The sequence below is a fragment of the Elaeis guineensis genome, chromosome 1 (assembly GCF_000442705.2).
Source record: "Elaeis guineensis isolate ETL-2024a chromosome 1, EG11, whole genome shotgun sequence".
In the NCBI taxonomy this organism is placed as follows: domain Eukaryota; kingdom Viridiplantae; phylum Streptophyta; class Magnoliopsida; order Arecales; family Arecaceae; genus Elaeis; species Elaeis guineensis.
The window spans coordinates 115,659,498-115,671,974 of NC_025993.2; positions in this window are offsets into that span (position 1 = coordinate 115,659,498).

Here is a 12,477-nt window from a genome sequence, read left to right on the forward strand (position 1 = left end):
GTGCCCCCACAGCCATGTCAGGAACAGGAGGAGAACCTCATCCTGACATGAGCAAAGTCGAAGGCCCGATTCTTTTAGACCGGATGGGGGGAGAGGCCTTACAACGCCCTAACGTGCCCCCACAGCCATGTCAGGAACAGGAGGAGAACCTCGTCCTGACATGAGCAAAGTCGAAGGCCCGGTTCTTTTAGACCGGATGGGGGAGAGACCCTTGCAATGGCCTTCATGTGCCCCCGCGGCCCCGTTGGGAACAGGAGGAGAACCTCGCCCTGACAGTGATGAAGCTCGACCGCCCGACAAGATCGGATAAAGGGGAAAGGCCCCTCAGCGGCACCTTCACACTCCTACGCAACCCTGCAAAAGGCGAGGGGGGGCCCTCACTCTGAGAAGAGGAGAGAAATTAAAGAGGAAGAGCGACGAGCAACGTCGGAAACAGATGAAGGACAAACCATGCCAAAGACCTAAGGAACCTCGTCCCAACAAAGACGGAAAGTTCCTACCAAACACCCCCGACCTCTAAGAAGGCTCTCGACACAGGTCAAGAAGACAGCGACGTCTCCAAAGCAATGCGGAGTTCGGACCACCAAGCTCGAGCCTGCGGCCGTGAACGACGAGGAAAGCAAACCAGCGCATTGACGACTGGGTACCCCCCAACGACGTCAACATCGGACAAGTCGAACGACAGGAGAAGTTCGGCGGATGACAATTTAATACAATATGCGGGTGAGGTAACACAAAATTCTCTTTTCATTTTATTTGCGAAATATACACCACAAAGCCCAGAAGGCCAAAGGAAGAAAAGCAAAACAACAAAAGGAAAAATGTATACATGAAAAGACAGAAGGACAAAAAGAGCCCTAGGGAAGCTCTGCTCCTTCCGACCTAGGATTATCTGCTCCACCCCTCATCCAGGACTGCCTTAGATTCTCAATTTCTTCTTCCAGTTCTCTCCTTTTCAGCAGCGCGTCCTAGAGCGCCCGACGAAGTCGCTGGCTCTCGGACTCTGCCTCTCGATGCCTCTTTCTCAGGACCTCAGAATCCGCCTCCGCATCCGTGACGGCCTGCTGCTCGCATGCCAGCTGGATCTTCAATTGCTGCAGCTCAGTCGTCCTTTCTCCAAGGGCGACAGAAGGCCCTTCGACGGTTCCTCTCAGGGACTGGAGTTCACTGGAATCCCGGGCAGAAGTCAGCTGAGCCCTGTCAGCCAGCTGCCTCTGAAGACGGGCGACTTCGTCGGTCGCCACCCTGAGTCTCCCTTTATATTCCTCTACCTGCCTGCGCCAACCGGCCCGATGCACATCGTAGCTCACCTCAGCGTCCTGAAGCTGCTGCTGAAGGTCGGAGACCTTCTTCGACCACTCCCGGTCGCCGTCGGCCCGGGCCAAGAGCCGGGACGAACTTCCTCCCAGCTGGCCGATCTTCTCCATCGCAGCCGACAGTTCCACCCTGAGAGCGCTAATCTTGGCAGCTTGAGCCCAAATTCGACCGCTGGCGCTCTTCTTGCATTCCTCAAGCTCCTTCGTGAAGTCCGCCTTCCTCCGGCTATACTCCATGATCCCCTTCACGTAGAGATTCCGAAAGTGGATGGCCTCCGCGGTAGCTTCAGAATGACCCTCCCTCAATCTGCGAAGCTCGCCTTCCATCTTCTTTGACTTTTTTGTCAAGTGAAGGACTTCCTTCTTCAGCCGCTGGATCATCGACTTCAACAGAATCCCCAGGGGTAGGGGAAGTGCTTCTGCAGGACACTGCCATCGGAAGGCAAAAGCGTCAAGACACGACTCGTCACAGAAAGAAAATCAGAGGGAAGAAAGGGAGGAGGGAGAAGCCACCCACGACAAGAAATCCAACTTTATTGATTGGATGATTCTTGAAGACAAAAAGGAAAAGAAAAATTACGGTAAAATAAAAATACAAAGTCGGAGGTCTCGGACCTCAGGGGAAGGGGTTGGAGAACTCGGCGTCCCTGGAAGGGGGGCTGCGGCAGCAGTGGCAGCGGGCGAGGGATCGGCCTCGTCTTCAGACTCCTCACCCAGGAAGCTGAGGTCGAGCTCCGAAAATTTTCTGGCCACCTTCTCCTGACAGAGCTCGAACCCCTTGATGAACGCCTCCTGGCCGAATTGGACATTCAGGTCCCTCATCTCCGCGGAGGTCTTGAATTCCTCTACCGCAAGGATCCTGGCCTCCGAGATCAGGATTGGAATCTGCTCAGCCAAGTTGGTGACCTCGGCCTCCACCTTTCTCACCGTCTCCTCCAAGGTCTGCTTCTCCTCCTCCCGGGCTTGTTTCTCTCTTTCCAGGGCCTCTTGGAGGGCGACTACTTCGGCTGCCTTTTCTTTAAGGCGAGCGACCTAGGCCCGGTAGTGCTCCTCCACCTGGACGGCGTCCCTCCTCGCTCGGTTCGTCGCCTCGATATTGGCAAGGAGCTGGTGCCTAATCTGCAAGGGCGACAAGGGGATCAGAACAAGGGCCGAATAGTCGGTTAAAAGAAGATTTATTTACCTCGAGGAAGGACCCTAGGGAGTCCCAGACCCCTGCTCAGGATCGGCGCGGTCGATCCTCTCGATGACTTCGGGCAGGATGCAGCCGTCGATCAACCGCCTGATCAAGTCCCTGTCGTTAAAGAGATTCTCCGACTCCTCTTCGGAATAGAGGGACTCGTCCGTGGTGGCTCGGCGGCTACTCACCCTGCGGGCCACCGACTTCCTTCTCTTCTCCCTCTCCACTACGAGCGCCTCCATGGGGCGGACCCCCGAAACGGGAGCCCCAATCGGTGGACTCCTAAAAGAAGCCCGAGGGGCCGTAGGTTCGGCGTCCGAGGGAATGTCGATCGCTGGAGCCGCTTGGGCGGGCGCGGCCAAGCTCGACTCCTCCGCCCTGGCCCTCTTTGTCGATTCGGAGGCCGCGACACCCTTTCTTTTGTAGGCCTTGAGGCCCCTAGTCAGTATCCGTGCTGCTTCGGCGTCCATACCTTAAAAAAAAAAAAAAAAGAGAGAGAAAGGAGAAGGACAGGAGAAAAAGAAGAGAAAGGAAAAGATGAAGTACTCGCAGGATCCTGGGGGCTCAGGCCAATGTTGAACAAAAATTGCTCCCTCAGAAGGTTGGGAAGGGAAGGGGCGGAATAGGCGAGAAGCTTCCGGGCAGCCTGGAGGTCATCCTCCCCCAGGCTGGGGGCCCGGCGGACAGAATCCTTCAGAGAGCCCCAAGGGGGCAGGCCCAGCCTCAGGGTCGGGCAGTGGATGAAGAGGTATTTTTCCTTCCAGTTGTGGATTGAAGAGGGGGCACCTTTCAGCAACCCCTTCTTGCCGAATTGAGGGGAGAAATACCACCAGTCCTTCACCGAAGGATGATGCTTGAAGGTATAGAAGTGCCTAAACAGAGAGAGGGACAGTTGGACCTCGACTACATGGCAAAGGGAGAGAAATCTTATAAAAAATCTAAAAGAATTCGGAGCAACAGAAGCCAAAGAGATGTCTAAGAAGCGAAAGAGGGCGACAATAAAGGACGAAAGCGGAAGCCAGAGTCCGGCACGGAATGCCTCCTGATACAGGCAAAAACGACCGGATGGGAGAGTGCTAGCCCGGTCGAGGGGCCAGGTAACTCCAGGTCGTACTCCGGAGGAACTCCATACTGAACCCTTATCAGAAGGAGTTCATCTGGAGTCAGGGAGCATAGAATGACGCCCAGTGCAAAAATCGGGCGAAGCCCAACCCCAGATGCGGGTTCATCTACAGAACGAGGGACCTGGGGGGTTGAGGCGGAAGAACTCTCGGAACCGCTGGGAGCGAAAGAGCCGGAAGACATTTCGAATAACTTCGAATGAAGAGTCTAAAGATCCCGAAGAAGACGGACAGTACCACATCAACCGGACAGATACTATGATTTCTTGGTCCGGGATGGTGATCCTGTCGAACTTGATGAAAACGATGAGGATCCGATCACCTACATGGATGCAATGCAGAGACCTGACTCTGAGAAATGGCTAGAGGCCATGAAATCCGAAATGGAGTCCATGAAGGTCAACGATGTGTGGACATTGGTTGACCCACCCGAAGGAGTAAAACCCATAGGGTGTAAGTGGGTCTTCAAAAGGAAGAGGGGCGCAGACGGAAAGGTGGAGACCTATAAAGCCCGTCTGGTTGCCAAGGGATATCGTCAACGTTATGGTATAGACTATGACGAGACGTTTTCTCCTGTGGCAATGCTCAAATCCATTCAGATTATGCTTGCGATAGCTGCCCATCTGGACTATGAAATCTGGCAGATGGATATGAAGACAGCTTTCCTAAATGGAGAGCTGAACGAAGAGGTGTATATGATACAACCTGAAGGGTTCACATCCACAGATGAGTCTAAGGTGTGCAAGCTACAGAGGTCCATTTATGGACTTAAGCAGGCATCTCGGAGTTGGAACATACGTTTTGATAGGACGATCAAAACGTATGGCTTCGTTAAGAACGGAGAAGAGCCCTGCATTTATAAGTGGGCTAATGGTCCAGTAGTAGTATTTCTTGTATTGTATGTGGATAACATTCTCTTAATCGGGAATGATGTCCCTGCATTACAGGGAATAAAGATTTGGCTATCGTCACAGTTCTCCATGAAGGATCTGGGAGAAGCTTCCTACATCCTAGGGATGAGGATCTATAGGGATAGATCCAAAAAGTTGCTTGGCTTATCCCAGTCCACGTACATTGATACTATGCTGAAAAAGTTCAGCATGAAAAATTTCAAGAAAGGCTATCTACCGATAGGCCATGGAATTTCTCTCTCGAAGAGGGATTGTCCGACAACACCTCAAGAGAGAGAGCGTATGGGCAGGATTCCATATGCTTCGGCAGTGGGATCTATCATGTACGCCATGACATGTACATGACCAGATGTGGCATACTCACTAGGGGTAGTGAGTAGATACCAATCTGATCCAGAAGAGAATCACTAGAAGGTTGTTAAAACCATCCTGAAGTATTTAAGAAATACTAAGGACCAGTGGCTTATATATGGTGAATCAGACTTGAGACTTATAGGGTTTACAGACTCTAGTTTCCAGTCTGATCGCGATGATAGCAAGAGTGTGTCAGGATTTATTTTTACCCTTAATGGTGGGGCTGTCTGCTGGAAGAGTTCCAAGCAGCACACTGTGGCTGATTCAGTATGCGAGGCAGAGTATATTGCCGTATCAGATGCTGCCAAAGAAGCGGTGTGGCTGAAAAAATTTATCACCGAGCTCGGAGTAGCACCCTCCTTTGTTGGTCCAGTTCTGCTCTACTGCGACAGCTCTGGAGCCATTGCTCAGGCGAAGGAACCAAAGGCACACCAGCGGACGAAGCATATTCTGCACCGCTACCATCTCATCCGGGAGATCGTGGATCGAGATGACGTCGACCTTCAGAAGATCGACGGGAAGGAGAACCTGGCCAACCCATTCACTAAAGCCATTGCGGTGAAGGAGTTCAACGACTACAAGTCGAAGATGGGTACTAGATACTGCACCGATAGGCTTTAGGCCAAGTGGGAGATTGTTGGGAATAGTGTCCCAAAGCCAATCGTCAGTCTGTTGACGGTTGTGCTCCTTTTTGTATTAGTACATGAATTATAAATAAATAAAAGTTATTTTGATATTTTTTCATCACAAATGTTTCATCTTCTAATGAACTCCTGTGTTGTGGTGAAGTCCTTAGGACTATTTAGACTCGACAAAGGAGGATTTGTCGCTTAGTCCTTAAACATGTTCGCGACCAAATGATACGTTGTTACCAAGGACGACAACGTTTATCGAGCATAGGTCATTATGTGCCATATGGGTTGGTTGTCCTCATAACCAAAGAGTGTGGAGACACTGGTATGGCATACAGGTGAGATGTAATGGTACATCTGCACTGAACGTGACCAACTCCGGAGCTATTTCTGCTGTCAAGATTTGCTCCGATGGGATATGGGTATAAATGTCCCTCCGATCTGAGACCGCCACGGTGACTTGCAAGCAACTCACTGCACTTAGGCACTGGACTACCTGAATTTCTAATTCAGTGACGGAAGGTTGCTGGGTGTAGTCAAGTACTTGACTTGTCGGTGCGTGTGTCAAGATGGGATTGACCACTCTAGTTTAGGAGCTGTGTACAGTCGTGTTTTAATTTAGCAAAACCTTGGCCAGGGTAGTCCTAGTGAGGAGTCACAGGACTAATTGAGTTGAGCACGATTCGGATGATATCATCAGGGTTGACAGTTTAATCCTGAGTCGTCCTAAACACAGGGATCAAAAGGGATGAATTATACGGTAACCGTATTCACGTAGGTTCTGAATGTTGCGATTGCAATTATTCGACCTATCCGGTCATCGGGTACCATTGCTAGATGGTCACTTTGATTAGTACAGAAATTGGTTCCTGTGCTACCGGCTTAGGTTCGAACCTACGGGGTCACACACATTAGAGGTTCCTTTCTGATCTGATGGCTGATTATGAGTCTTATCTATCTGGGACTCTATGATTGAGAATTAGGATTCTCTAATCATGAGTTCCACACATTTTGGGTACCGGGGTCAAAATTTTGAATTTCAAATTTTGAATTTGAAATTTGAACTCTTTGATCTGGGTTTCATATCGATGGTCTCTGATGCCTGATTGCCCATCGGATTTGGATTCAATATTTATGAGAGGTTTAATTAGTGATTTAATCACTAATTAACTCAATTTGATTGAGTAATTATTTTTGGATCAAGTCCAATTGAATTGGATTCAGTTTGGATTGACCCGATTAGGTTAAATGTTGACCTAATCGCTAAGGTGGTTTAGTCCATGATTTGATCAAGGGTTAAGTTTAGTTAATTTCTGATTTGATTAGGATTTTATTGAGCCTAATTAAGCCTAATTATGTTGGGTTTAATCTGGTCTAATTGTGCTTGACCTATTTTAAACTAGGTTGGCTCAATTTGAATCAAACCACCTTGTTTTAAATTCCCTGCGACACCCAACTTCCTTGCACCCATTTGAATTCACGAGAAGAAACTTCTCGTGAAATTTTTCTCATGCAAAACCCTTCCCCACACCTCATTTGTGCACCATATGGATGGATAAAATAATTAGTTAGCCATTCAAATTCAAAGCATGTTTGAATTTGAATGGATAACTTATCACTTGCCCTTTCATCCTTATCCATTTTGTGCGCCACATTACTTACACGAGAAAAGTTTCTCGTGAAATATTTTTTATGCACAAAGAGCCACACCCCTTCTCTTCTCACGCCCAAAAGGATAGGGAAAGTTGGTTTTCGTTTGAATTCAAATTTGATTTGAATTCAAATGTGTAACCTCTTGTCTTTATCCTCTCACGCGGATAAGACACGTTCGATGTTGTTTTAAAAAGAGGAGAAAGGTGGGACGTGCATAAAAATTTTAGGAGAGAAATTCATGAGGAAGGCTTCTGCGTAAGGTGAAGGTCCAAAACCTTCCGAGAGAAAAAGAAAGAAAAGAGAGAAAATTGGGTGCAGAGTTTTTGGTGTGTACCCTAGGGTTTCTACCTAGGGTTCGGGAAGTGAGATTGGTGTGCCACGAGTGTCGTGAGTCCACCAAATTTTAGAGAGAGATCCATCAGCCTCTCAAGCAACTGTGCAGATGATCCAGAGCATCCAAGAAGTCGGCACACATCGATCGAAGAAGTTCGATCAACATCTGCCATCAAAAGAGTGAAATCACGAACTAGCATTCGTGAGGAGCTGATCAGACGGGAGCTTCGTGTGGACGATCCGTAGAGGCCAGACATTTGTGTGGCGACGACGTGATGATCAGAGCCCTCCCGACGGTGATCAGATTGCGGTGATCGACTACCCACAAAAGGTGATGTGTTCTGAACACAGCACTGTAAAATGTTTACTGATTCAAATTTGAATTTCAAATTTAAATGCATGCTGTTGTATAATATTTAGATCCTAGTGTAGGGTTAATTAGTATTAATTAATGAGATTAATTAATAATTTCACTGTAAAATAGTAATTTTGAAAAAAATTTAAAATTACCATTTTGCCCCTGCACTAAATTTTCGCTACAAATGGTATCAGAGCATGGTTCTAGAATATGATATACATATGCATGCGTAGATTAAGGTGTAATCTATAAGTTTAAATTTAAAATTCAAAATTTAAAATTTAAAATTCAAAAAGATTTGAAATTTGAAATTTGAAATTTGTTAGAAGTTTCAAATTTGAAATTCAAAATTTGAAATTTGAAATTTGGTTGAAATCTCAAATTTGAAATTTAAAATTTAAAATTTAAAATTTAAAATTCAAAATTTAAAATTTAAAATTTGGTTGAAATCTCAAATTTGAAATTTGAAATTTGAAATTTAAAATTCAAAATTCAAAATTTAAAATTCAAAGATTGAAAATTCGAAATTTAAAATTTGGTTGAAATCTCAAATTTGAAATTTAAAATTTAAAATTTGAAATTTGAAATTTAAAATTCAAAATTTAAATTTTGAAATTAGTATATTTAGATATACTTGATCCAAGTAGCAAGTAATCTAATTGGATTGGTTGCCATGGCCGTCCGGTCATAGGAGAAAAGTAGGGTTTAAAGGTCCTCTCTTTCCATTCGATGGGGTCTCCTATGGCGGTAGGGGTGCCGATGCAATTATATCCCATGCCGATGAAGCAGCGAAAGGACTTAATTAAGAAATTTATCATGAATGTGTTAGATTAGATCTAAAAAAAAATTATGATTTATTTTGAGTTATTTTCTGTTATGAAATGAGCAATAGAATTGCTGTTTATGAAATGTGCTGACCCGTTTGTGAAATGAGTTAACACATTTGGTGAACAGAAAATAAAATCTTTCAAATTTGAAAATTATTTTCAAAATACCAAACCCTGACCCATCAGCCCAAGTACTTAATTAAAAGAATTAAGTATTGTCTAGTAGGTCTAGAATTGTGAATTAAGACCTAAGACAATTGCATAAACTTGTGGGTCAATGGGTTAGATGAATTAGGTCCATAATTGGGTTAGACCTAAGTTTAGTTTAAAAAATAGACTAAATGGAGTAATTGGTCAAATCTAATCAAAAGTTGAATTAGATTAGGTCAAGGATACTCTAGACTCAACTTCAATAGTTGTAGTTGAATGGTTCCATGTCTTTAACTAGACCAAGATGGACTTAATTCATGGCTACGCGGTGGAGCCCTATTTACTAAGTTGATCAAAATTAAAACTAATGAACCGATTGGTGTCTAAGGTAAGTTCGGCAGTTTTGACCAGTGGTTCTTAAGCGGGAGCTACTCGCATTGATTCGATCATTGACGAGTTAATGGCAAATCCCCACCACTGATCTCACTTACCTGGCCAATCTGGTAAGTTAGATTTTGATTAGATCACTTGATGATTAGAGCTCACCCATGTCATTAGGTAAATCAGTGTGACTGATTTAGGTGCTCCTAATGCCAGCTTTAATTAAATCCTTTTTTAATCTGACTTGATGAAGTCAGTGGGAGGATTGAAATTGGCTGGATGATTTCTTCTCTACTATTCTTTAATAAAATTCTCAAAATTATTAGGTCCCTAAAATGATTAAGTTATAATGATAACTAAGTCATAGCCTCCCATTAAGTGAGTGATAATGAGTCCATTAGTTCAATGATCATTGGAGGCCCAAAGGCCTGGTGCTCATTGGCTAATGAAATTATTATTCATAATATGATAATTTGATTGAGTCTTTCTGATGGTGGTTAGGTTGGCCGGCCAAAGTCGGGCCTGATCATTTATTGGTCCGATTCACTAAATTAAGTCATGTTAATGGTTGGACCTAACCAGATCTTTTCAGTGGAGGCCAAAGTCTACTGATTAGGTTCTGGGGCAAAATCAATTACTAGAAGTTGTTTAGAGAAACAACTGGTTAAGAACCTATCCATAGATGCACATGGGTTGACCAACCAAAGTTGGGCTCGTGTGTAGTCTGTGTGGATTCTAGTACCCATTAAGGAATTAAAGTAATTCCTCGAATTGGAGGATGAGGCTACCAGTTCGTAAAAATATTGGAAAAACTTTAGACTAAAATCCAAGTCTTTAGTATTAATTTATGTACTAATAGAGGTCTCATTTTCCTTTAAGCAGCTATGGCCACTACCCTGTTGCTCCGGTCATTATTAGATAATGACAAGCTCATGGGACCCAATTTCGATAGCTGGTATCGAAAATTGAAAATCGTCCTTGAGCATGAGCGGATCCTTTATGTAGTAACGGATCCAGCACCTGAGGAGCCAGCTCCGAACGCTAGTAAGGCGATCCGAGATACTTACTTGAAGTGGCTCAATGACCGCACCACCGTTCGATGTATTATGCTGGCAGCAATGAATGACGAGTTCAGCCGAAGGTTTGAGAACGCCCAGCCACAGGAGATGCTTCAAATATTGAACGACTCCTTTGGCACGCCTGACGACGTTGAAAGGCACAAAACTAGTTGTGCCATTTTCAATGCTCGAATGAGGGATGGGGCCTCAGTCACTGATCATGTACTGTACATGATCGAGATGATTGAGCGCCTAAGCAAATTGGGCTTTCCTCTGCACGAGCAGCTCGATAAGGATGCGATCCTTAATTCCTTGCCCAAGTCCTTCCTCCCATTCCTTACTCATTTTCGAATGACAAAGCCTGCAGTAAACTACCATGGATTGTTGGGGTTGCTGCAGAACTTTGAGAAGGATCACCAACTCCATAAGGAGTCGGTGAATGTAGTGGGAGGGTCTTCTTCTCGTCGTCAACCCTTTGGGAAGGGGAAGAAGAACAAGAAGAAGAAAAATAAGAAGGTGCAATCTCATGCTGGGACAGTAGCACGGGGTCAGACCAAGAAGCGCAAGCACGACCAGAGCCAGGCGGAGTGCTTCTTTTGCAAGAAGCACAGGCATTGGAAGAGGAACTGTCCTCAATACATTGCCTCCCTGGATCCGAACAGACCAAAGAAGAAGCAAGGTAATTATATGATAACTTCTTGCAACTTTTCGATTTGTGATACTACTGCCTGGGTATTGGATACTGGAAGCCCTTATCATATTTGTAATTCGATGCAGGGTCTGCAAGTCAGTAGGAGATTTGATGAAGGCGAGAGGTTCCTGAATGTTGGAGATGGAAGCAAAGTTTCAGTTCTAGCTTTAGGAATCATGAGTCTTGTAATCAATTCTCGTAATGTAATTCTGAGTGAATGTCACTATTGTCCAAGTTTTTTATTAAATATTATTTCTGTAGGCCTTTTGGCCATGTACGGTTATGATTTTTTAATAAAAGAAAATATTTGCAATATCATTTTGAATGGTGTTACAATATTTGTTGGATAATTAAATAATGGAATTTACTTACTATCACAGCCTGTTAATGTGGTTCAAAATTTCGGTAAATGCTCTAGAATAGATAATGTGTCAGAAGTCTACCTTTGGCACTGTAGGCTAGGTCATATCAATAAGAACAGGATAAACAGGTTGGCTCAAGAAGAAATTCTTGAAGTTAGTAATTGTGAATCACTTCCAACCTGTGAGTCCTGTCTTCTTGGGAAGATGACCAAGTCACCTTTTACTGGAAAAGGTGAGCGAGCCATTGAACTCTTAGGTCTGGTACATTCTGATGTATGTGGACCCATGAGCTCAAGTGCAAGAGGTGGATTTTTCTACTTCATAACCTTCACAGATGACCTATCTAGGTATGGGTATATCTATTTAATGAAGCATAAGTCGGAATCATTTGAAATGTTCAAACTATTTCGAAATGAGGTAGAAAAATAAACTGGGAAGTGTATTAAAACTCTTCGATCTGATCGAGGAGGTGAATACCTTTCCAATGAGTTTCTGACGTATCTAGGGGAGAATGGGATTCTCTCTCAGTGGACTCCTCCTGTAACACCACAGCATAATGGTGTGTCTGAAAGGAAGAATCGGATTCTGTTAGACATGGTTCGATCCATGATGGGGTTTGCTGGTCTGCCGATCTCCCTCTGGGGATATGCGCTCGAATCGGCTTGTTACCTTCTAAATAGAGTTCCGAGTAAGTCTGTAGCCAAAACGCCATATGAGATATGGATAGGACGTAAGCCAGTACTCTCGCACCTTAGGGTTTGGGGGTGTTCGACTTATGTTAAACGTTTAATTACAAACAAGCTTGGACCTAGGTCTGACAAGTGTAATTTTATAGGGTACCCAAAAGAGACCAAAGGGTATTATTTCTACCTTGCTGATGAGCAAAAGGTGTTTGTCAGCCTTAAGGCAATCTTTTTAGAAAAGGAGTTCCTTAGTGAAGGAACTGTTGCCTCTAAAGTCGAACTTGACGAAGTTCGACAGGTGAAAAAACTGACACATGTTACTGAACCTGAACCGGATTTGATTAGATCAGATCCGGAGCCCATTGATTATGCACCCTTAAGGCAGTCTGGTAGAGTACCACATCAACCGGACAGATACTATGGTTTCTTGGTCCGGGATGGTGATCCTGTCGAACTTGATGAAAACG